The sequence below is a fragment of the Stenella coeruleoalba genome, assembly GCF_951394435.1.
Source record: "Stenella coeruleoalba genome assembly, chromosome: 7".
Taxonomy (NCBI): Eukaryota; Metazoa; Chordata; class Mammalia; order Artiodactyla; family Delphinidae; genus Stenella; species Stenella coeruleoalba.
This window is the reverse complement of record NC_137153.1, coordinates 60,219,278-60,245,717: the sequence shown is the minus strand read 5'-3', so window position 1 is coordinate 60,245,717 and position 26,440 is coordinate 60,219,278. Positions and strand designations below refer to the sequence as shown.

Here is a 26,440-nt window from a genome sequence, read left to right as displayed (position 1 = left end):
AAAGAGAAAAACAAATATCGTATAGTAATGCATATATGTAGAACCTAGAAAAATGGTACAGATGAACCGTTTTGCAGGGCAGAAATAGAGACACAGATGTAGAGAACAAACATATGGACACCAAGGGCAGAAAGTGGAGGGGAGGGGTGGTGGTGGTGGGATGAACTGGGAGATTGGGATTGACATGTATACACTAATATGTATAAAATAGATAACGAATAAGAACCTGCTTTACAAAAAATAAATAAAATAAAATTCAAAAATAGAAAAAAAATAATGGGAGGTTCCTGGGAAATGCTCTTACATCTCTATTTCAGTAAAGAGAGAGAAGGGGAAGAATGGGAGGAGAAAGTAGGAGACTGGCGTGTGCAGTATGAGTGGAAGATGTGTGAAGGGGAAGCTATTCTAAAGTGAAAACGGGAATCGATTCTAAAGTGAGAATAGGAATCTGTTCTAAAGTGAGAACCAGTACTCCTGGATTCTGCACCTTGTTCGGCTCCAGCTAGCAAAGCAGGAGAGAAGGTAGCATTTACCGTCTCTGAATTTGGATTTTCTCATCTGTAAAATGAATGGATTGACCTTTTTGACGTTTAGATTTCCTCCCTGAGTCTGATGCTCACGTTTGTCTTTGAACATAGTCATTGTTAAAAAGGAACTTTGCCTACAAACCCTGTGAGGAGTTTGTGGCTTATTTCAGTAGGAAAGAACTGCAACCAAATTATGATGTAAAAGAGTTAGCTTTCTGACTAGAGCGTTTTGGTCAGTGACTAATTCAAAACAAGGCTCTACAAGTCCACATAAAGCAATATTTTTCTGCACGGCCGAGTACACATGTTTTGCTACCTCTCCACCTCTCTTTTTTTCCTCTCTTGCTTCCTACATGTCAGGTTCCTATTTCCTTTGGGTCACTGTATAAACGATAGCGACTTCTCCTAACCCTATCAGATTGGCTGGGCATTTAGTCTGTGTTTTTGCACATCCTGCCAAAATAAACTTGGTCATTTATGTCTGCTTATTTTCCCTTCCCGACATCAGGTATTGCCTGAATTGCAGAGCCCACACGAAAGTAAGATCTCCCCAAATCGGGCTGCAGTGTCTCTGATGTTAAATTTGGTGGACCTGAAGTCAGACCAACCAGAGGCACCCATCAAACAACAGTATTGTTGTGTCTCCAAGAGTTTTCAGCTTCTCTGCTGCAGTAATTCAGAGACACTTCAGACAATCTCATGAGAAAGAGAAGAGGTGAGATGAGAGAGAAGAAGAGGCAAAACTCTAAGAGAAGGAACCTGAAGAAGAAGTGGTGCCTTACCACACTTCTTTCCATCATATACATTAGAATTTTGTCCTTTTACGATACATCAATCCACTTTTGGATCAAACTGCAATTTCCACATTAAAAAATTAATTTCAGGTTGATTCTAGCTCCTGATATTTTGGCTAGAGCTCACAATGCACCAGTTCTGCCTGACCTTAGGAATTTTAGACTTTTTTTTCAGAATCATTTTCTGAAAGCAGGATCCTGGTAATTTATCTCCCCAGCTCAGGAATACTCATTAGCTCCTTCGGCCCAGTATATGTTTGTAGTTTTGAGTCAAGCTGATTTTTTTTTCTCTGTTTCCATTGCTTTTCTACAGCAGCTAACACCTTTCCTATAGGTGGAGATAGTCTTACACATCAGTAGTCACAAAAATACTAAAAGTACTATTCCTACAGCTAAAATTTCATTTTAATTCCGTATTGAAACTATGTTGAATTTTGAGTCCACATACTTTATAAACAAGATGGCCATCAAGTAAGTACCTGAAATTTCCACAAATACTCTGATGTTCTCTGTATGAATGAATGAGGTGATCTCTATCATTCTCATTTGAAAGTTGTTGAAGAAAAAAATAGAGAAAGATTATATGGTTTGAGGATCTACTGACCAACATCAATACCAGTGAGAGGAGGAAAAATGTGATTAAATGAAGACAAAAGAACTTCTGTCTTATAATATTGAAAATATTTGTGACAGTAAGGGAGTAGAATCCTGTGTCCAGATGATAATTGTGGAATTTGCTTTCACAGACATCTTTTCTGTTCTGATAATTAAAGATACATGTACAACTATTATAAATGATTTAGGAATGATTTGGCTGTGAATAACACTAGAGAAATTTAATCAAATCACTTACCAATGTATATAAATGTAAGCAACATAGGCCAGAAACAAGTGCATGCTGTTGATGGTTTTCTGTTTCCATGGAAAATTAGTAAAGAGAAAGTAAAAGAAAAGATGAAACAAAACAATTTTAAGTACTTGTTATATGCCAGTCTTGTGCTTGGCAATACAATGGAATATTACTCAGCCATAAAAAAGAATGAAATAATGCCATTTGCAGCAACATGGATGGAGCTAGAGATTATCATGTTAAGTGAAACAGGTCAGACAGAGAAAGACAAATACCGTAAGATATGTGGAATCTAAAATATGATACAAATGAACTTATTTATAAAACAGAAACAGATTCACAGACATACAAAATAAACTTATGGTTACCAAAGGGGAAAGTGGGGGAGGGATAATTTAGGACTTTGGAATTAACATATATAGACTACTATACATAAAATAGATAACCAACAAGGACCTGCTGTATAGCACAGGGAAATATACTCAATATCTTGTAGTAACCTTTAATGGGAAAGAATCTAAAAAAGAAAACATATATACGTGTGTGTCTGTGTGTGAATCACTTTGCTGTACACCTGAAACCAACACATTGTAAATCAGCTATATTTCAATAAAAAATAATAAAAAAATAAAGTTTATCAGGAAAAAAATCCTTTCTCAAACCTCCCTAAGGGAATTTACACTGTCCTTATTTTAGAGATGAGAAAATACGCCGGGAGATGTAACGTAACTCGTCCAAAATCACCTAGCTAGCAAATGGCCGAACTTGGATTTTAGCTGAGCTCAGCCTGACTTCAGAGAGACTGTTCCTTCTACCTTGGTCTCTCGTGATTAGTTTTGTATTCAATAATTCAGTTTATTCCTTCTTGTTCTAGAGAAATTACACAGGATTTGATCACCACTACCTGTGCAATTCCACGTAATATGGTAATTACCTATTTGAAATCATTTTAGCATTGAATACTGAACAATGCACCAGTTTCAAGATGGCATCTCCATTCTGAATGTACACACATTATTTAAAAATAATGTTCTTTTTCATTTTGACCAAGGCATGCCTAATGGCTCAATTTCTTCCTACTGAGTTCTGACCACATGAATATTCCTGCTCCACTCTCCTGTGAATGTGACAGCCCAATGCTTACTTAAATACTTTCTCTGAAAAGCCAATAAACCATTCTCCTCTGGCCATAAATGTACTGTTAGCCATCGTTTAAGTTTGATTGCTGCCAAATGAGTATTTGGAAACACATTCCCTAGGTATCAGAGTCTTTCATAATTTAAATTTTCAATATCATCAAGGAGTTGTGAAATTCTCAAAGTAGTATTAATGTTGAACCAACTGAAAATATAAAATAGGCTATGCTGTCTCATGCTTTGGAAGATGAGAAGTAGTTACAGCAAACACAAGAATAGAGAGCTAAATTTCCGAAGAATAAGCAATCACTGTTGAAAACAGTGTACGCCTGTGTGAGATGCCGTAAGAAAATATAGGACGATGGCTTTCTTGATAACTGTGAAAAGTTAAGGCAAGGCACCAACCAGACAGATCTCCTATTTCTCATATGCCTTTCAGGAAAGGTATCTCTTACTAGAGCCACAAGATCAAAAGTGAGAGACAGAACAAACATTACAATTTATTACCACCACAATACTTCACCAAGAATCCCTCTAGAAGGATAGAATTTCTTGTGACTGCTGAATTTCTGAGCCAGAGGTGACCAAAATCATATATATATATATATATATATATACACACACACACACACACACACACATACACACACACACATATACGTATATATATATGTATATGTATGTGTGTGTATATATATATACATATAAATAAATAACATACCATTTAAGCCTTTTATATCTTAAGGTATCTTTGGACAAAAATTTGGGAAATATACGCATGAAATATTGATGCTTACCTGTGGTGAATAATCAGGTTAAAGCTATTGGTAGAATGGATTGAGATAATTAATAAGGGGATGTGTCACAATGAGTAAATGAATCCATTATAGTATGTTATGTCACGATCCTATCTTTGCTACCATCATTTTAAAATAAAAATAGCATTTAACAAGTTCTGTGCCACAAAGTTGAAAATAGAATGTTATAGAGTTGTCATTATTTCTTTTCTGGGAAGGATTGTGACTGATAAGATAACTATTGCCTAAACTATTTTAGTATGTGGCATTGGCACAAATTCTCTGCTCTGTGTACTAATTACTGTAATTTTATCATTATAATGATTATAATTTCATATTCACTTTATAGAGATACTCTCTTAACACTGCCTGTCATATCACAGTAAATTTGCTTGTAAGATTCTTTTGGGGGGAAACTATTATATCTTATCAACAATGTCTTTAGTAGCTCAATTAGGATACGTCTTCAGGATTTTTATAACACCTCTCACAAAGCCTGTTTTCTAAATGAGAATGTTATCTTTCTAAGAGCTGTGTTGAGATACTGTTATCAGTAGCTATATTTCTAATATTTTTATAAGAAAAAATATTAAAAACAACCTAAAATTCCATCAAGGAGGTACTTATTAAATTAATAATGATATATGCATACAATAGAACATCAGATATTTACAAAAAGAATGAGGAAACTCCCCATGTACTGATTCAGAAAGGTTTCCAGGGTATATTATGGAGTGAAAACAGCAAGTTACAGAATAGTATATACAGAATATTCTTTGTATAAAATAGGAGATATATAAAAATCTATCCCTATTTTCTTGCATTTTCATAAAGGAAAACTCTGGTAGGATAAATAAGAAAGTAATGAGTGGTTTCCTGAAGGTCAGCAGAGGGATATATGTAGTAACTGAGTGAGTGGAAGATGCAGTTAAAGACAAACTTTCACTGTATTTCCTTCCTCAGAATCTCCGTTTATGGGTCCTGGTGCCATGAAAAGTTTTTGATATTTATACGGCCCGCTACATCAAGCTTTCTTTTATTTCTTGCAGATTTTGAGTCATACATATAAAAGCCTTTATTTAACTTTTGTCATTTTATCACCTACATAATTTTTTACAATTAAATATTTGATAGGGTTTCCCTGGTGGTGCAGTGGTTGAGAGTCCGCCTGCCGATGCAGGGGACACGGGTTTGTGCCCCGGTCCGGGAAGATCCCACATGCCGCGGAGCTGCTGGGCCCGTGAGCCATGGCCACTGAGCCTGCGCGTCCGGAGCCTGTGCTCCGCAACGGAAGAGGCCACAACAGTGAGAGGCCCGCGTACCGCAAAAAAAAAAAAATTGATCCATTTGTAATTGATTATGGTGCAGATTAAGAGAAATAATGGTCATCCAGTTGCCTCAACACTACTGAATGGATTAAAATTTCCCTATTGGTTAGAGATGCTATCTTGTTCACATATGAAATTCCCTCCATATTTTTGAACTTTATATTTTTTTACATTGGTCTGTCTTTGTATATGCCCCATGTTTTAATTACTAAGACTCTATGCTTTAAAATTAATAGGTCTGGTCTGCCCTTATTTTCCTTTTCTTTCATAGGTTTGCTGCCTTTTAAAAAAACTTTTTTCAAAAAGGTAAATCATTAATAGAATCAGATCGCCTAACTGAAAAATGTTGATATTTTACTTATTGTGCTAAATTTATCAATTAATTAAGGAGACTTGATAACCTTATGATGTTGTGTCTTCCTATCCCAAACCTGATATGTCCCTCTATTTATTCTTCTCTTTGGTATTTCAGCCTTATGTTAGTTTTCTTCATATAGGGCTGGTACATTTCTTATTACACTTATTCCTATGTATTTTACACTTCTGTCTATTTTTAAAATTTACTGATTATTCACATATTCAGGCTGGTGGTTGGTTGTATAATATATATGAAGGCTATCACTTTCTGATTATTTTGTACCCATCTACCTTACTGATTTTCTCATTGTTGGTAGCAGTTTTCCAGTTAGTTCTCTTGGACTTTTCAGATATATAACCATATTACCTGCAAATAGTGATAATTCTACCTTCTCCTTTCCCTTTTTCATGTATCTACTTTCTTTTTCTCATCTAATTACAATGGTTAGTTAAATATACTCTTAAAAATTCTACAAAGACCAGCCAACAGAATGAAGTTTCTAGCAATAGAATCTGGGTGGAAAAATCTTAACCCATTTACACAATGCATTATTTTAAATAACTCTTTTGGCTATATCAACATACCCTGTAAGTTAGAGATTTTTCTTGATGCATTATTTCTAAGGAATGAAAAATGATTTCACCAGTCATTAAAACCATCTTCAGTGTATTAGTCTGGAGCTGTACTTGAGGGCCAGGTTACAAATGGTCGTAATTCATCTGAAGTATTTTAAGGGAAGATACATAGACAAGACAAAGATTGATTTAGCAATTGATTGGTTAATCTCTCTTTTCCCCAAGCCCGGTATATTGGAAATGGTTGGAGCAAAATGTGTGGTTTACATCCCACCCCCCACCCTACTATGTTTCCGTTAAATTCTTTTTCTTTTTTCTTTACAAAATTCAGTTTATTTTCTAAAAATGTGGACCAATGGTGGTTGTATAATAAGATGTGCTAGTATTGATAATTTCTTTTCATTTTTTTTTTATAATTTTTATTTGAGTATAGTTGATTTACAATGTTGTGTTAGCTTCAGGTGTACAGCAAAGTGAATCAGTTATACATACACATATATCCACTCTTTTTTAGATTCTTTTCCCATATAGGTCATTACAGAGTATTGAGTAGAGTTCCCTGTGCTATACAGTAGGTCCTTATTAGTTATCTATTTTATATATAGTAATATGTATATGTCAATCCCAATCTCCTAATTTATCCCTCCCCCTCATACCTCCTAGTAACCATAAGTTTGTTTTCTACATCTGTAACTCTATTTCTGTTTTATAGATAATTGAAGAAAAAAACCCCATATGATCATTTCAATAGATGCAGAAAAAGCTTTTGACAAAATTCAATACCCATTTATGATGAAAACTCTCCAGAAAGTGGGCATAGAGGGCACCTACCTCAACATAACAAAGGCCATTATGACAAACCCACAGCAAACCTCATTCTCAATGGTGAAAAACTGAAAGCATTTCCTTTAAGATCAGGAACAAGACAAGGATGTCCACTCTTGCCACTATTATTCAACATAGATTTGGAAGTTCTAGCCACGGCAACAAGAGAAGAAAAAGAAATAAAAGGAATACAAATTGGAAAAGAAGAAGTAAAACTGTCACTCTTTGCAAATGACATGATACTATACATAGAGAATCCTAAAGATTCCACCAGAAAACTACTAGAGCTAATCAATGAATTTGGTAAAGTTGCAGGATACAAAATTAATACACAGAAATCTCTTGCATTCCTGTACACTAACAATGAAAGATCAGAAGAGAAATTAAGGAAACAATTCCATTTACCATCTCAACAAAAAGAATAAAATACCTAGGAATAGACCTACCTAAGGAGGCAAAAGACCTGTACTCAGAAAACTATAAGATATTGATGAAAGAAATGGAAGATGACACAAACAGATGGAGAGATATACCATGCTCCTGGATTGGAAGAATCAATTTTGTGAAAATGACTATACTACCACAGCAATCTGCAGATTCAATGCAATCCCTATCAAATCACCAATGGCATTTTTCACAGAATTCGAACCAAAAAAATTACAGTTTGTATGGAAACACAAAAGAGCACAAATAGCCAAAGCAATCTTGAGAAAGAAAAACAGAGCTGGAGGAATCAGGCTCCCTGACTTCAAACTATACTACAAAGCTACAGTAATTAAGTTCAATTCTTATATTTGAACATACCCATCATGGTATGTTTAAGAATATTCTTCTTCATATATGGTAGCAAGATTGTCTGATGAGTTGTATGAGGATATCCATATTTATATCTTTTTTTTTCTATATTTATATCTTTATCTAAAACTTTAATAGCCAATTCAGGGCTGAATTTGGTCCCAATATGAAGCAAAAAATATTTGACAACTAAGTGGAATGAATAACAACTAACAGTTGTTAAGTTCAGAGATTCTTCATTTGAGAAGAGAAATGTTAATCAATACTTTTGAAACTCCAAGGCTGGAATTAACAGTTGCAAGACTGGATTTTCACAATCAAAAGTCACAAATGTTACTGACACAAACCTTTAGCATATGTGATAGATAAGGGAGTTCATTATGGAAGGAAAGGCACATACGTGAATAATAAAGGAAATGCTGAAAGACTACCAAAGTTAAACAGGACACTGTATAGCATTGACACAGACAAATTAAACATAAAACACACACACATACACACAAACATCTCAAGAGAACCTCCTTACAAGTCAGCAGTCACTTGATTTACAAATAAAGTGACGTCTCAGACCACAGTGGCCACAAACTCCCACGCTCTGGTTTGAAGAGCCCTTAGCTTTTAAGAGTTGATTTACTTTGAATCCTTGAAGCTCATCTCTGGACAAAAATCAAGATCACTAAATCTGCCATATAGCAAGAAAGCAAGATCAGGATAAAACTTCCCATTTGTGAGTTCTAACATGCTAGTCCAATCCACTGTCCTTTGCAGACTGAGAAAAAAACTGTTGCCATCTGGAAAAGCTAATGAAAGTTGGCTCCTTATTCTAACTCCCACATTTAGCCAAGCTACCATTACTTTACAGATCTACAGAAAACAGACAGAATAGAGCATCCACTCAACCATGGAAATCCACCAGCATATGTTATTTTAGGTTACCAAGATGAGTGTTTCTTACTCATTATGTCTACCAAATTGGTAACACTAAGGTCATCTTTCCATATCAGAGAGTTTACATTTTGACCTAGACTTTCAATGATGAATAGAGAGTGATTTCTACCAGGTGAAAATCTTATTTATCTATCCTAGGCTAAGAGTAAAAAATCCTGAATGAGAGCCAAAAGACACATGAACCAGATTATATGTACTCAGAGGAATTTGTAAATCAAGTGACTGCTGATGTGTAAGGCAGGTGTGTGTGTGTGTGTGTGTGTGTGTGTTGTGTGTGTGTTGTATTTAACTTGTCTGTATCAATGCTATACAATGCCAGGTTTTGTAAATTATCCAATATATAGTCATTACCTATTGAAAAGACTGAATATTGGCTTGGAGGCATTGGCTGAACTTTACCATAGTTCTTTTCATAATTAGATTTTTTAAAAACTTAGCCTCACATGCTGCTACTTTTAGCCTGATACAGCAGGGTCTAGTTAAGCTATGCTATATGCTTTTCAATTAAACCATAACTTTCACATGTGCATTTTGTTGTGCTCGCCCAACATTAAATAAATGGATAACACCTGAATAAATTCAGCGTCCTAGCCTACACCAGTTCTTGGACCTAAATTACCAGTGAGAGATTTTTCATTTTCGTTTCATCAAGAGTTTTGCTTAATTGAGGTAAAGCAAGAGTTACTTAAGTACATCCTCTAAAAACAGGTAATAGTAAATTACATAATAGTATTTATGACTGTTTGACCCATTTCTCAACCTATTTAAATCTGCAAATATATGTAATAAATTTGAGTCTGGTTTATACACTTGGACTATTCACATATACAGTAAAGCTCTTTCATAAAGCTTCTTATCAGGGGAAATGTCTTAGAAAGGAAATGGAAAATTATGGGCATGGAGATAGGACATGAGATTTCAGCCTCCTATTTTACATTTATATCTCCTTATTTGTATTAAAAGACACAGCTACGGACAATGACACTGTACATGTGTATAACATGTCAAGGAGTCTTATATCCTCAGCAATTCTTGGAACACTAAGAACTCTGTGGCCTCTCTCTACTGCTGATATCATTTTTCTAGTAGCTTTTTCTTGGTAAAGCTGAGTGACAATGACAATAAATGTGAAGTTTCTCATTTTGAAAGCTTTAGCACTTGATTTTTATTAGGTATCTGTTGTGTGGCCTTGTGAAGAGAAGGCATTTAATGGATATTGGTTAATGATGATCACTCCCTGCCAAATAAAATTAAATATTATGCATGATGTAGATGCTGATAAATTGGATGAAGAAACTGAATAATTCTGTGAAAGATCTAAATCTTCAAATTGTAGTCTGTGAACTACTTGCCTTTTAAAAGTAAAAATCCCTAGCCCATACCTAAGGCTCTGTGATTAAGAGCCTGTGGTTCTGGAAATTTTAATTTTTAACAATTTCTTTGGCAATGCTCCAGCAGTATAAAATTTGACCACCATTAACCATTAAATCTTGGATTCTTAAAAGACTTCTAATTACCTAGATGTTCATTTTCATTTAGACTACTAGAAAGAAAATCTACAGAGAATATGATTTTCAATACTAAATTCTGAATGTTTCCACATGGTAAAAATAATACTTAGTATACAAAGTCTTAAGCTATGCCTGTAAAATTTTTTAAAATACAGCATAAAACTGAAATATTCCCAATGGCAAATATCTGACTTGTGAAGAAAATCTTCAAATTTTGACTAATTATTTTATCAGTAAGTTTAGTGATAAGTCAACAAAGAAGTTTTGAATCAATTTACTAATGGAAAGGTCAGGAAGAAAAAGACAACAGCATAGAACAAAACTTTTTACTTTACTATGAATAGCAGGAGAATGTATGAAAGCCAAAGCTGGAGAATTTTTAGAATTAAGTGCAACATAAAATGATATCATAACACTACTTCTCAAATATAAAAAGCAAAGGCAAGGGACCCAGTAAGAAGATCTGGGATGAAAGAAAGGCTCCCAGAATGAGGAAGGCAATTACCACACCTGGAATTCAATTCACATGTAGAAGAAATTTACACACTGCAATGCATCCAGGAGAGAAAGCAGGGCTTATGAAAAGTTAAAAGAAATTTGGGTGCTTTGTCTGAAAATGAAGAGTTTTGACCCAAGTATAGATGAGGGTTGAGGATACAAGCTGGGGCTGGTGATGTCAGATCTAAACTGATAGCTATACTCAGTGCTTAAAGGGGTATCGTAAGAAGAGGGGTTAACCTAACATGGGTTTGAAAATAAAACATGAAGACCAAAAGATAGAAGTAATAGGAAAACTGAAATACGAAGAAATTTTCTAAAGGAAATTCAATGAACACCATCCTACAGAGGAATAGGATGACTGTGGGTTAATGAGTTCCCTGTCTTGGAGGAACAATTGTCTGGGACGTTGTAGAACAGGACTTCTCAGACTTAACGGGCATATGGACCATGTAAAGATCATGTTAAGTTGCAGATTCTGGTTCAGGAGGTCTGGGTGAGACTTGAGTTTTTTTATGTCTAACATAACTCCCAGGTGGAGCCAGGGCTGCTGGCCCGAGTAAAACATTTTGACTAGCAAGATTCTAAGGGACGTTTTCAAATCTAAGATTCCAGAGTAGATTTTGTGGCTCTCTCTTTCTGCGTGATCATTGAACTATCTCCTTGTCTTCAGATGTCCTCCTTTGTAAATTGGAAATAATATGGGTTTTGCTTTGTGGGGATATTTGGGGGACTCAGTGAATTAATGCAGGGAAAGCACGCAAAAGAGAGCCTTACGTATAGTAAATACCCAATAAAAGCCTTTATCATCACCATCATTATTATAAAATGAAAAATTTTAAAAATGCAGAGTGCTTTGGCTTTTTCTGATTTCCATCTTAGTTGATATAATCAGATTGTGTTTATTATCTCAATGGAGCAGTGATGTCATAGAGTTTATCTTCCTCACTGTCAGACAGAACTCCAACTGCAGCCTAAAGTCACTTCTAGGTTTTGCTAAATTCCAAAGGAAATGAAATCTGCAATGACTCTATTATGCAAATAACAGTAATGTTGAAGGAACATGGGAATGAATTTCTAGAGGCCCAGTTTTCAGTCCTGTCTCTAATTAGCCACGTAAACAACAAGTATTCGCCTAAGCCTGACAATCCCACAATGCAGAAGAACATGTGTTCTTTTTACACATGACCCAAACCTCCAGGACATCTTTAATGGATTTAATGGATTTAATGATTTAGCCATAGGCTTCCAAGAAACAGAGGCTCTCATCATCATTCTTTGGGCTCCATCGTCTCCATCATTTCCTCTGACTTCTGGCTAATGCCCTGCTTCTAGTTACGAAGAATTTTTGGCACTTGAGCTCATATCAAAGTAAAAGGATAGGAAACCTACCTAATGGGTGACTGTAGCTTAATGAAAATATCTGACCTTTTTAATCTTGGTACCCAATAAAGAGCTGAACCTTACTCCCCAAATGCTTTAGCTAATTAAGAAAAAAAGCTAAACTTTTAAATGAACATTTAAAGTTCACTTAATGTGTCACTTCCAAAGGCCAATTAGAATCTGAAAATAGTTTTAAGTGAAGGATATCTGTTAAGTAAATAAGCATGTGGTAAATCATCAAATATCTATTGAACTCTTACCATGAGGTCAGCTCTGTGCTGAGTGTTATGTAGACTATAATAAAATGTCGAAGACAGAGGAGTTTAACATAGTAGCTAAGAGGATAATACTTACATCCATGGAAAAGTTAGAGACAATTCGATACTGACATAAGCAGAACTAGCTTTGGCTACCACAAACTCTACAGCACCTCCGCCTGCTTCTCTCTCTCTCGTTTTTCTCTCCCATTCGGTTTCCTCTACTTAGCTTTTTCTTTTTTTTTCTCACATTTCTGACATTCTATAAAAGTTACTTACATATCACACTTATTGTCTATTCTTGTTTTCCCCTGTGAGAATGTAAACTCCACCGGGATAGAATTTTTGTCCTTGCTTATTGATGTATCTCGAGTCCCTAGAAGAGCGCTCGGGACCACAGTAGTACTCAATAACTATGGCTTGAGTGAGGGAATGATTCATTCACGAGACTGATGCCAAGTTTAATCCTGCATTTTACAGTTCATAGCCCTCTTTTGTTCCTCATATGAAGAGGTGAGCAGAAAATATTATATTATTTTATTTTTTTGGCTTCCACCATATGGCATGCAGTATCCTTAGTACCCCAACCAGGGATGGAACCCTTGCCCCCTGCAGCGGAAGCACGGAGTCTTAATACTGGACCGCCAGGGGAGTCCCAGAAAATATTTTATAACTGACTAGTTTATATGAGTTGTATTTGTTTTCTGTACTCTACAATTCCTGTTGACAGCTAAAAATTAGACTAATCTAAAGATGTAAAATAATGAGAATAAATTATAGATCACTATTGCACTGCCATTCCAAAAGGAAATGAAATCTGCAATGATTCCGTTATGCAAATAATAGTAACACTGAAGGAACGTGGGAATGGATTTTTAGAGTTCTCGTTCTGCAGCCCGCCTCCAATTAGCCATGTAAACTAATAGTATCTCTTGATCTCAGAGTTCTAATGTCTTCAACTGATATACAAAATTATATCATATTGATAACTAATCATATTTACTTTAACATCTAACTTTTTATAGCACCAACTCCATTTTGCCCACTCCATCCCGTAGCCCCCCAATTCTATTCATATTTCAAGTTCAACGGATTAGTAAAGACATAGAAATGAACAAAGAAGAAGGAGAATAATGTCTGATAGGAAACATTTACTGCTATTATCATTATAAGCAGGATAATAAATATAAATCAGATAAAAAAAAATAGTCCACTGACCAAGAATCAGATTTCTTGGAATTCTAACCTAGTCCTGCTTCCCCTCTGCAGACCAAGAAACAAACAAACAAAAAACCTGAAAGTAAATTTAAAAGGCCCTTGAATGGTGAAAATAGTGTCATTACATTTATCCTCTAGACCTGTGGTAACCTCAGACTCTCACTCAGAGTCTATTTACTTTACACATAATTCTTTTGGGCTTGAATCTGTTTTTCCCAATACAAAAAGAACAGAAGCAGCAAATTTTATAATGTTACTGCGGAAGCCCACGTATTGTCAGAATAAATAAGCTAAAGCTGTTGAGAGTTGAAGACCTTCATTCAAAGATAAGCTATTGTAAAAACTTACTGTAAACATTTTATTAGCATCATTACATTACAGCAAATTAAAAAATGTTTTCTTGACAGTGCTCCTGCCTTAAGAGTAAATTAAATTATATTTATTACCTAGTATAAGAAGGCAGGCTATAGTTTTTGCTAGAAGTGTTTCCATTAAAAATAGTTGACCTATAAAAAATTTTGTTTGAGGTATCTGGAAAGATGACCTCATATCAAACTTTTAAGCCTAACTGATGTTATATAATGTGATATTGCATTCTCTCTCCCTGGATTTCCCTGGTTATGATTAATAAGGATATTTTGGCACTTCTCTTATATCAATACATTTTCTCATTATATCAATATTTAGTATGCATTGGGCAATGTGGGGACCTGCAATGTAAAGCACAGGTCTGGATCTTGATAGTATAGGAGTAGATGGACAAGTCAGATTAAGAAGGAATGGTTTAGACCATGTGCTTTGGAGAAGGTCAGAAATGGATTATAAGCTCATGCTTACTAGATGTGTGATAATGGGCAAGCTACATAATATCTGTTACAAAGGTTCCAGAGCTGTAAAACGGTGATCATGATACCTATTTCCAGAGATGTGAAGATTAAATAAAATATATATGCCAAGCACTTAAATTTAAAGCCTGAAATAAGGATGCTAGACAAATACTTACTGGTGAATGAATCAACTGGGTTATCTGGGGCAAGATATTCAAGAACTTCTGTTGTTTCATCTGTAAAATAGGGAAAATGGTGCTTAACTTCATATAGTGGTTGTAAAAAATAAATGAAACTACACATATAATGTGCTTATGTACCTGGAACATAATGTATCCCCGGAGTCCAGTAAAAACCCAATAAATCGTATTCTTTAGAAATATTATGTTTTAATAATTTAGAAAATGAATGACAAGGTACATGGTATAATATAAGTTCAGAAAAAGGGCAGACCAGTGTGGGTGGGAGTCAAAAGGTGAGGCTGCATTTAGAAGGTGCAGCCCTCAGTTACAGTTCTGTAACTCTGACGGGGCCTGATGGAATCAGCCCCTCTCTCCACTCTTTTCTTGGTGCCTTAAGGGGATAGTGGGCATGGATGAGGCCCTAACAATTAGATCATGAGGGGTAATTATCCACAAGGAGCTGGAGATGGGAACTTGAAAAAGGAAACAAGAAAAGTGGAGTAAAAATGGGAAATGGAGAAAATGGAAAAACATTAAGTAAAAGTACTTGATTAATCTAAGAAATCTAAGAAAAAAGAAATAAAAAATAAAAACATGAGCCAAATGGAAAATAAATAACAAGAAGGTAAATTTAAGCCAAACTAGATCAGCAATTCCATTAACTATAAAGGAGTTAAACAGACCAATTAAAAGATAAAGATTATAAGACTATATTAAAAAGAAAACAATATTGTTTTAAAATAAGTGATCTTTTAAAAGCAAGGTCACAAAAAGAGTAATAGAAAAAGATATATCATACCAGCACTAACCTAAATAAAGTTGATGTGATTATATTATAATCAGATGAAGTGGGCTCCTCTCTTATTAAGATATAAAACACATACTGTAAAATTCACTTTTTTTTTTTTTCTTAACTGTACTAGCTTGTGGGTTTTGACAGATACTTACAGGTCTCTAACCACCACCACTATCAAGATAGTTCACTGTTCTATCACCTTCCTCCCCTCCCAAATAGACCATGGTCAACCCCTTTGCAGTCAACACTTTTCTACTAGCGCATGGAAATCACTGATCTCTTTTATGTCCATATAACTCTGCCTTTTCCATCATGTAATATAAATGCAATAATACAGAATGTACACTTTGAGTGTGACTTCTTTCCCTTACCATAAAGCATTTAAGATCCATCCACACTGTTGTATTACTTGTTCATTTCTTTGTATTCTGGTAGTATTGTGTTATATAGATGTACCAGTTTGTTTAACCAGTACCTAGTTCAAACATTTGGATTGTTTCCAGTTTTGTACAACTACAAATAAAGCCACTATAAACATTCACATATAAGTTTTTGTGTGAACATAAGGTTTCATTTCACTTGAGTAAATAGCTAGGAGTGGGATTGCAGGGTTGTATGATAAGTGTATCTTTAACTTTATAAGAAACGGCCAAATTGTTTTCTAAAGTGTCTGGCCCATGTAGCATTCCCACCAGCAATGTGTGAAAGTTCCAGTTGCTCTGCATCCATGTCAACAGTTGTTATGATAAGTAGTTTTTAAAACTTTATCTGTCCAAATAGGTGTGTCGTGGTATCTCATTGCAGCTCTAATTTTCATTCTCCTGAGAAATAACTTGCCTAATCTTTTGGTGCTTATTTTCCATTTGTATACTTGTTTTGGTCAGATGTCTCTTCATATGTTTTGCCCATTGTTTGATTGAGGTTTGGGTTTTGTTTTTCTTGTTATTGAGAGTAGAAAGTTCTTTATAAATTTTAGATACAAGTCCTTTGTGAGATATGTGATTTGCAAAAATTTTCTCTCAGTCTGATGCTTCGCTTTTCCATTCTCTTAACATATGAGCCAAATTATTTTTTCTTTTATAGACCCTGCTTTTGCTGTTGTATCTAAGAAATCATTGCCAGCCCCAAATAGCAAGGGTTATTTTGGGGTTTTTTCCTAGACGTTTTATAGTTTTACATATTACACAAAACTCTATGATTTTTGTTAATTTTCATACAGATATGAGGTATGGACTAAGGTGTGTGTGTGTGTGTGTGTGTGTGTGTGTGTGTGTGTGTGTGTGTGTGTGTGTGTGTGTGTGTGTGTGGCATGTGAGTATTTAATTGTTTCAGCAACTTTCTTTTTTTTTCGGAAAATACTATTCTTTCTCTATTGAATCCTTTGCCCGTTTGGTGAACATCGGTTGTTTATATCTTTGTGGGTCTATTTCTGGACCCCACTGACCTCTATATCTAGATAACTAGATATCCTTTAAAACAACACACTGTCTTGATTTCTGTAATTTCATAATGATTCTTGAAATCATGTAAAGTGACATTAGATATAATATAAAATAAAGGGAGACCCAGAACTGATTTATGAATTTAAAGAATCCATACTGCAAAATTTGTCACTTTTTTCCACAGTGGTTTTATGGATATCAAAATACCAGTAATATTTTCCTTCTGTTGCTCTTTTATTTTCTGAAGCATGATAAATTGCTTCTGAAATGTTTATATGAAATTAAAAGGCCAAGAATAGTCTAGACCACTGAGGAAGAAGAAAATAATAGGTACTTGCCCTCTAATTTATCAAAATTATTACAAAGCTACAGTAATTAATACACTATATCACGCACACAGGGATAGACAAATATACCAATGAAACAGAGTAGAAAGAAATCACCAGAAATAGACCCAAACATAAACAGACATTTAATATGACGGATGGCATTACAGATAGTTGAAAAAGACAGACTTCTCATAAAACATTAGGACAACTGACTATTATATAGAAAAATAAATTTGGACCCTTCACACAATGTATAAAAATCAATTGCAGGTTAATTAAACATTTTAATGCAAATGCAAATATTAAATCTGCTTTACACAGAGTATCTTTACAAACTTGGGGCAGGAAAATTTTTTTAAGCAAGTCTGAAGAATGCATAAACCAAAGGAAAGGATGGATAATTTAGATGACACCAAGATTAAGAACTGTTCACCAAATGACAATATAGGAAGACTTAGAAGGCAAGCCACTACATAGTGATTTGCTATTTCTACAGATGTCAAAGTGATCACCTTGGAAGGTCTAGTTACCATGTCACCATGCAGAGATATTAAAATTATTGACTATATTCCCTACAGTGAGCAATATATTTTTTAGGATATATACATATGATACATACATAAAGGAAATTAAGTCAATGATGATCACAAATGTTATGATTATGCTTATTTTATTGGGTTATACAGATAATATAATTGTAGAAAAGGATTCAGGGGCTTTAAAAATACTGTCATTGTTCTATTCTTTAACCTGGATTGTATTTACATAGGTGTTTACTTTGCTATTAATCTTTTAAAAGACTAATTTGACACCCAGTCACGATGTAGCAAAAAAAAAAAAATCCCCTGCAGACATCATCCTTAATGTAGAAACATGTGCAGTATTCTCTTTAAAGTAAATCAGACAATTGTGCCCACCATAACTACTTGCATTCAGTATTGTTTCAAAGGTCCTAGCCAAATTAGTAAAAGAGAAAAATCAAAACAAATAAATATTCACAGGTCTAAAAAGAAATAATAAAAACAAATTATCATTATCTGAAGATGATATGATTATTTTCATAGAAAATCCAAGACAATCTACACACAAAAGATTAGACCTAATAAGAAAATTCTGCACATTTCCTGGATATAAGATCAGTATAAAAAAACGATGTTTAATACACAATTAATAATTTAAAATAAATCATTTCAAATGTAATTAAATATTCCATTCAGAAGAGCAACAGATAAAATATTTACAAGTCCTTCCGGTTGGAAAATTTTAAATTTTGTGGGAGGATCCAAAGTAAGACTACAATAGATACACTGTTTTCATGAATAGAAAGACATGCATGTTAAAGGTAAATTCAGTTTTCTTAGTTTGCTAGCATTTTCGTAGAAAATGGATGTTGATGTTAAAATTCATATGAAAAACTAAAGAACCAGAAGGATCCAAGACAACTTGGAAGAAGACTGAAAAGGGGAAATTTTCTCCAGTGAGTTACAGATTTACTATGAATTGCCCCTTACCTAGTATCACCTACTTTAAGATTCTGTTGATATGTCTTCTGTTCTGTGAATCCTTCCCAGCCTGTAGCATTTTCCTTCCCATGTAATTCCATTACACCGTGTACTTATCTTTATCACAGTATACAGCACAACCGCACTGAGATTTGTGTTTACTCCTTTATCTCCTTCTCTGGGCTATGACCTGACTATGTGGTCCATCTTTCTACACCCAGAGTGCCACACAGAGCCTGGTTCATAGGAAGCAGTTAAGAACTATCAGCTCCTTGCTCTCTCACATTGTCATTCTTATTCCTTGGTAGGATGAGCTTACTGTTTCATTAAGTTCTCACCTAGTGCCCAGGTTTGGGCAGAGGACTTTAAGGTTTGGTCACTGTCCATACTCAACTACCTGGGGCTCCATTTTAAAGTCATTTCTGAAAGTAGCAATTTGTTACTACCTCCACATTTTCTCTAATATTGAATGCAATCATGCAAAGCATGCATTATAGAATTCTCACCTGAAAAGGACCTTAGATTATATTCCTTTATTTCTCCTTTTATAGATGAGGAAACAGGGACTCAGGGTACTCAGGTATTTCATTTAAGTTTATTTTATCTATTGTATAATATTTCTACTTCCTGACATGGGTGGGATTAAATGAATTGAAATCTTAAAGGATGGATTTGGAATTCTGACAATGAAAAGAGCCAGGACATGGATAATACAGAAAGTATGTAGAAGTTACAGGATAATCCAGTAGGATAGGTGAGGTTTAAATATTTATAGGCTGTTATTTTTACCTACTCTATTCTCTTCTCCTGCTTTACAACATATACTTATCTTGTTAAAATTGTAGGAAAATGAAGGAACATACTTAAGAGACTGTTCAAGAGAATTTCAGCTCATACTCTCAAAACTTAAATAAAAATAGTCTATAATTGTGTACAAGCTATCCTAAGGCAGTTGTTTATGTTTCGAAAAGAGTTATGTAATCTTTTGACTTCAATTTCAGCTACCTCTTTCATTAAAGAAATAATTCTGAATATCATTATTTATTTCTTTTTGGAATCTTACCAGGCGAAAAGATAATTCTAATTCTATGAATCTTGGCTAGCAGAAAACTTTGGTGTTAGCTTTGCAATTTATACATCCTGTTTGTATTCTCTCACATTGTGAGCAGATTTCCTATTTGCTTATACAATAGCCCTTTCCACTCCTACACCCCTCCTTGTTTTTCTTATGCAATTACAGCTTACCTATTTAAAACTTCAGTGAGTGCCACAGCCAATATATTTCACTTTTTGGTGATATTCTTTGGAGGAAGTCATTTACAGTAACTTAATCCACTCTTAATTTGAACAGAAAAAGAACAGAGCTATTTACGAAAAGGAAAGCATTGCCGGCATAAGGTAGTTTCGGCATCTTCATATTTGAGAAGTCAACTTCAGTGAAAAGAGAAAGATGAGAAGTTTTAACAAACAAAGCCTCAATAAAATTAAAAGCCCTTGCTAGGAAATTAAGGTATGGATTTTCAACGTGTATGGTCAAAGGAGAAAAAATACAATACAGAATGCTATCATACTTGATCAAAATAAGTGTGGACTAATTCTGTGTTGATGTGAATAGTGGTTTCAATGTGGAGAAAATTGGAATGATACAACAGGAATTGATCTTCTCCCCCCAAAATTAGGAGGAAGGAATGACTCCCGTCTCAGCAGAGGCCACAGGCAGACCATCATTGAAGAAATGTGTAGTCATTTTGTCTTGTGGGAGGACTCATGCTTCTGCTTCTGATTGTTTTGTAGAAGAATGTGGAAGCTTAGAGATTTACTTAGCTTTTAAGAAAGAATCTGCATTATATCGACAAGATAGTTTAAGGAGATTGTCTTCCATACAAATTGTAATAATTAGCTGAGGGTTATATGAAATTAAAAATACAAGGACTAGAAAACATAGGCACACTTCCATATATAAAATACCGTGGTTCCACTACTCTTCAGTTTTTCTATAAGTCTGCACAGGATATATGATGAATATAAACGCATAAAATAATTAATTTAAATCTATTTTCCCTGTCTCTCCTCAACAGGCAAAAATTCTTCCTGTAACTTATCAACCTAACACCAAACACATAAAAGAGCATTTTTAAAAAGCCAAAGTTTGTTGTGCCACGTTGAATATATGCTTGAGTCTTTCCACTCCCTTTTTTATCTTTGGTATTGTTCATGTAAAGTCAGGGGGTAAAGTAGAAAAAGAGCTTAGAAACATGCTCTTGCCAAACATTAAACTTCTATAAAAGGATTTAAAAGCAAAACCCAAACAAAAGAGGAGGCATATTCACCAAGGAATGTGATACAGTTCTGATGCACTGACAGCAGGATGTGAACACTTTTGGTTGGAAGATTGCAATAAATAGAGTATTTCCCTTCTTGCTCCCTTTCACAGAATTTCAGCAGCGGATTAGTATTTTTGGATGATGTTCAAAATGTACAGAATTTAAAAACTGATGATGTAAGTTCCATCATCTACAGTTTCATTCCATTAAGCCTTGCCTGAACCAATAACTTTGGAAATGTATTTTTGCTGACTTATTACTGCTTTTGCTCATCAGTTCAGTTTACAAGTAACGTACGAATAGTGTATTTTTATTAGGAGTAGTAAATTTTACATTTCTTTCAGAGGTTAATTTTATTCATGTTTTAGACTTCTTGATGCGTAAGGGTTTAAATCATTCTCCAAATCCCATGAAATGTACATAATTTCAGATCTTTTTAATGTTCTGAATAGAGGACCATACTATTTCCTACCAGTTTGTCCTCCAGGGTGTGGCATTCCTCTGCTGTACTTGGTATACAGATCAACAACCAGGAGGAAGAGGCCGTAGCTCTGCCCTAGGCCGCTGACAGTTGTGCTCTTTTGTTTATTGGTTTATTTTTCACCATATTCCTCCCCACCTCCTCCTAGGCTTCTTTAAACTTTTTTCTAATTTTCTTACATGTTTTGCAGCATACAACAGTCTGAAGAAGTCACTGGGCAATTGTTTTAAAAAACTACTCTGCCCAGTTCAAGTTGGCTTTTAAAAGGGTTTTTGTCCCCTTAAAAAAAAGTTGACCTAATTCAAATTGTAAAGAGCAGAATCTGGTTTAGATCATTGAACAAATCATTTTAGTATAAATGGAGCACTCATGATGGGATTATGCAGGAGCCAGACTTGTGGATTCTGGTATTTTCCTTACTTTTCTGTTCTAGCCACAGAAGTAACACAGAGACCTAGAGAGGGTTTCTCTCTGGGTGTAAATACAAGGACTCCAAGTCCTCTGCTCTAGAAGACACATGAACAGATAAGTTTCTATTTAGAGTAATTAGACTAAGTAGCTAATTAAAGGCTTCTTGGCACCTAGTGCAGAGAACAGACTGAAATGGTTCTGCTGTCCTCAAGCTTGAAGTACTGCCAATGTGAACACATCAGACAATTTTTGATGTTAGGAAGGTGGTCATATTGGGTTCTATTTACGTCTGGGAAATCAAACCACCTTGTTTAGTAAACTAAGCAAGAATATAGAGCAATGCTTCATTTATCTTGAGTGAATGCAGTGTGTAACTAGGTATCTGACTTTCTTCCAATTTTGCTCTAAATTGCATTTTTCTTAAGTAATATTAAAGTTGGTAATTCAATAGTAATTTTAATTTATACATGATATTTATACCACAGATGGATAAGAGCAATCTCCTTAGCTTTAAATTCTTCAGGACCCTTGATATTTGATTTGCCTTTTAGGGACACTAAGGAGGCTTTGCTGGAAACTAGTCATTGGGCTATTTACATGGTGGCTGATGATTTACACAAGGTACGAGGAAGTTGGAGGAGCCATTGAACTATTCCAAACAAAAGTCTTGGTGGGGAATGTGTAACTCGACTCTGATTCTGAATGTAAACACCATGTGCAAATGGAGAGTAATACCAAAATTGGCAGGTCCTTCCTCTCTTTGGTTGATGTCTCTTTTGTAATTGTTTGCTGATTCTTTTGCACTCACTTCTGCCAACTCTGTGCTGCCTTGTGTCATTCCCACTTATTCTGTCCTTTGCTCCAGTGTCAGTTCATGTCTGGTCCAGAGCTAGCTCTATAGAGGTGAGCTGGATAGAGGGCAAGGAAAAGAAGATGGAGGAAAACAACATCTTCCTCCTCTGTCTACCATTGTACTTGGCTCAACTTTAGTATTTCTAGTTAACAGGTAAAGTTAGGGTTTTGCACAAAGGATGACAAGTCCCCTGAGTGAATACGATCTTTCTAGAAGAAACCCAGCACTGAAATGGAAATGGCCCTTAGAGATCACACATGGGAAGAAGACATAGCTCCTGTACCCTGGGGAAGCAGACTTCCCTTGCTCTTGGAATAAAGGAAAAATGGTGAATTGTCCTCAGTTCAACCTGGCACACAGTACTGAAGGGATATCCATCTCAGAGCAGAAATTCCTAATTTTGGTGTGAAGTAGTTTGGTCCTATTTAGTGAAGGAGGTATATATGTCTATCTGGCACTATAGCCAGAGATGGTTCTAATGGAAGAATGCCTAGCACTGATTATATTTATTGAATGAATGTCAAGTTAGCGACACAGAAGTTAAAGGGCCAGGCCAAAAGCCAGCAGTAATACCAGCAAGAATATGGCAGAGGTATTATTACTGCTTGGGACCAAAGACACCACGTGAGTGGTACCAACTGTAGCGAGGAAAGGTTGCTAAGACAACAGTGAAGTAACAGCACCATTATTTTGATGAGGAGAGACTGGTCGTTAACCAGGTTCATGGCTGCAGTGACAAGAGTTTGTGGGGTCCTCCAGCCCCATCCCAACCTTCTCTGCTGCCCTTCTCATCCTTCTACCAAATTAGATGCTAGGGAACAAAAGATACTAAGGAGAACTAAGGGGATTTGTCTGCAGGAAATTCTTTGTTTCCCTTACCTTTGTTTTGCTACTCAATTTGTTATTTGACTGTTCTACTTAGCACTGGTGGCATCATCAACATATCAGTTACCTACCTCTCTTAGAAGGAAAAGTTTATTGTTGTGGATATGTGCAAGGGCTCATGAGTCTGAGAAGTCTAGGTGTGAGTTCAAATCAAAAATTCTTGCTAACCCTCTCAAGCTTTGGTTCTGTTAAATGACAAATAATAATAAATGATCATAATAATAGTACTAACCTCTTGGAAATGTGAAAAATGTTTATTATATTATATATAATATAAAATACATATTTATATTATACATATTTATATTTTTATATATTACATAAAATATATGTTAATAATATACATTAAAGGCTCAACACAGCAAATATTAGCTAACAAAATTAATTAGATCTTTTGTGTGTTTTCAAACTCATGTTATTTCATGTGGTTACAAGTGGAAAAAACAAGAGTAAGAAGAGTGTGCTGAGTGGTGGTGGGAAATGATGATTTACTGATTACCTACTCTGTGCTGGGCACTGCCTGAGATGCAGGAGTAATAGCAGGAAATAAGAACTAGTTCCTAATTGATCGTCAGAGTTCTCATTTAAAAATAAGAAAACTCAACCACTCAAAAAGTTTACAAATAACAAATGTAGGAGAGGGTGTGGAGAAAATGGAACCCTAGTACACTGTTCCTGGGAATGTAAATTGGTGCAGCCACTATGGAAAATACTATGGAGGATCCTTTAAAAACTAAAAATAGAACTACCATATGATCCAGCAATTCCACTCCTGGGCGTATACCAGAAAAAAAGGAAGCACTAATTTGAAAAGATATATGCACCCCAATGTTAACAGCGGCACTATTTATAATAGCCAAGACATAAAAGCAACCCAATGGCCCATCAACGGATGATTGGATTAAGAAGATGTGGTATATATACATAATGGAATATTAGACATAAAAAGAATGAAATATTGCCATTTGCAGCAACATGGGTGGACTCAGAGATTACAATTAGTGAAATAAGTCAGAGAAAGACAAATACTATATGATATCACTTATATGTGGTTATACATTATTAAAAAATAGGGCTTCCCTCCTTGTAGCGCAGTGGTTAAGAATCCTCCTGCCAGTGCAGGGGACACAGGTTTGAGCCCTGGTCCAGGAAGATCCCACATGCCGTGGAGCAACTAAGCCCATGCGCCACAACTACTGAGCCTGCGCTCTAGAGCCCGCGAGCCACAACTACCGAGCCCACGTGCCTAGAGCCTGTGCTCCGCCAGAAGAGAAACCACCACAATGAGAAGCCTGTGCACCCCAACAAAGAGTAGCCCCCGCTCGCCACAACTAGAAAAAGCCGGCATGCAGCAACAAAGACCCAATGCAGCAAAAATAATAAAGTAAATAAATTAAAAAATAATACAAATGAACGTATATGCAAAATAAATGGACTCACAGATATAGAAAACAAACTTGTGGTTACCAAAGGGGAGAAGGAAAGGGGGAGGGGCAAATTAGGGGTACGGGATTCACAGATATGAACTACTATGTGTAAAACAGATGAGCAACAAGGACATACTGTATAGCACAGAGAATTATACCCATTACCTTATAATAACCTGTAATGGAATATAATCTGAATCACTATGCTGTATACCTGAAACTAATACAATATTGTAAATCAACTATACTTCAAAAAATATAAAGAAGTCCACCACTAAGAATATGGCTTTTCATATGCTTCTTACAAACCAATAATCAGTTGAAAGTATAACAGAGTGGAATTACATTTGGCAAATAAAAATGCCTTATGTAAAACCAAATTAGAATCATATTTACCAAATAATAAAAGAAATTTACGTTTTAGAAATGTACAGTATGACAATTCCAAGTATTATGTTAAGCATTAAGTAAAGGAAACATATGAAAAGAGTAATGGTAGAAGCTGCGACCAAAATTGTCTTATTTCCTATCAGGTATAAACAAGGTATTAACAAATCTACTGACAACTAGAGAGCAGTTTCAATTTGATTGAAGATATTAAGTAAAAGGTGGGGGAATAGATGAATCTTTTGCTGGATAAACACATTACCATATTCTTTTTTTTTTTTCTTTTTTTTTTGCGGTACACGGGCCTCTCACTGTTGTGGCCTCTCCCGTTGCGGAGCACAGGCTCTGGACGCGCAGGCTCAGGGGCCATGGCTCACGGGCCCAGCCGCTCCGCAGCATGTGGGATCTTCCTGGACGGAGGCACGAACCCGTGTCCCCTGCATCAGCAGGCGGACTCTCAACCACTGCGCCACCAGGGAAACCCAATTACCATATTCTTTATGTGTACATAGTGATGTAAATGAAAGAGTATGGGCTTTGGAGTCATGAAAAACCTGAGTTTGCAGCCTGTATGACTGATACTTACTCAACACCTCTGAAACTCAGTTACACAATCTAAAAAATGGGATAATAATAACTAACAGGAGAATTGCCAAGAGTATTAAATATGTGTAGGCAGGTATAAGTGCAGAATAGTGGTAGAGTCCATTAATATTAGCTTTCCCTCTCTCTCCCACTTTCTTTCTCTATCTGCTTCCCTTCAAAACCACCCCTCTTTTGCAATACCCCAGAGA

General features: G+C 35.4%; 1 protein-coding gene across 3 annotated transcripts in view; it reads right to left on the bottom strand.

Annotated features, from left to right (window-relative positions):
• Positions 1–26,440, bottom strand: part of MPDZ (multiple PDZ domain crumbs cell polarity complex component) — a 779,300-nt gene that overhangs the window by 529,826 nt on the left and 223,034 nt on the right. For all 3 annotated transcript variants that reach the window (XM_079926367.1, XM_079926366.1, XM_079926365.1), the window contains exon 4: positions 14,804–14,863. The gene's annotated coding sequence lies outside the window, so the exon portion shown is untranslated. The remainder of the gene's footprint in view (positions 1–14,803; positions 14,864–26,440) is intronic.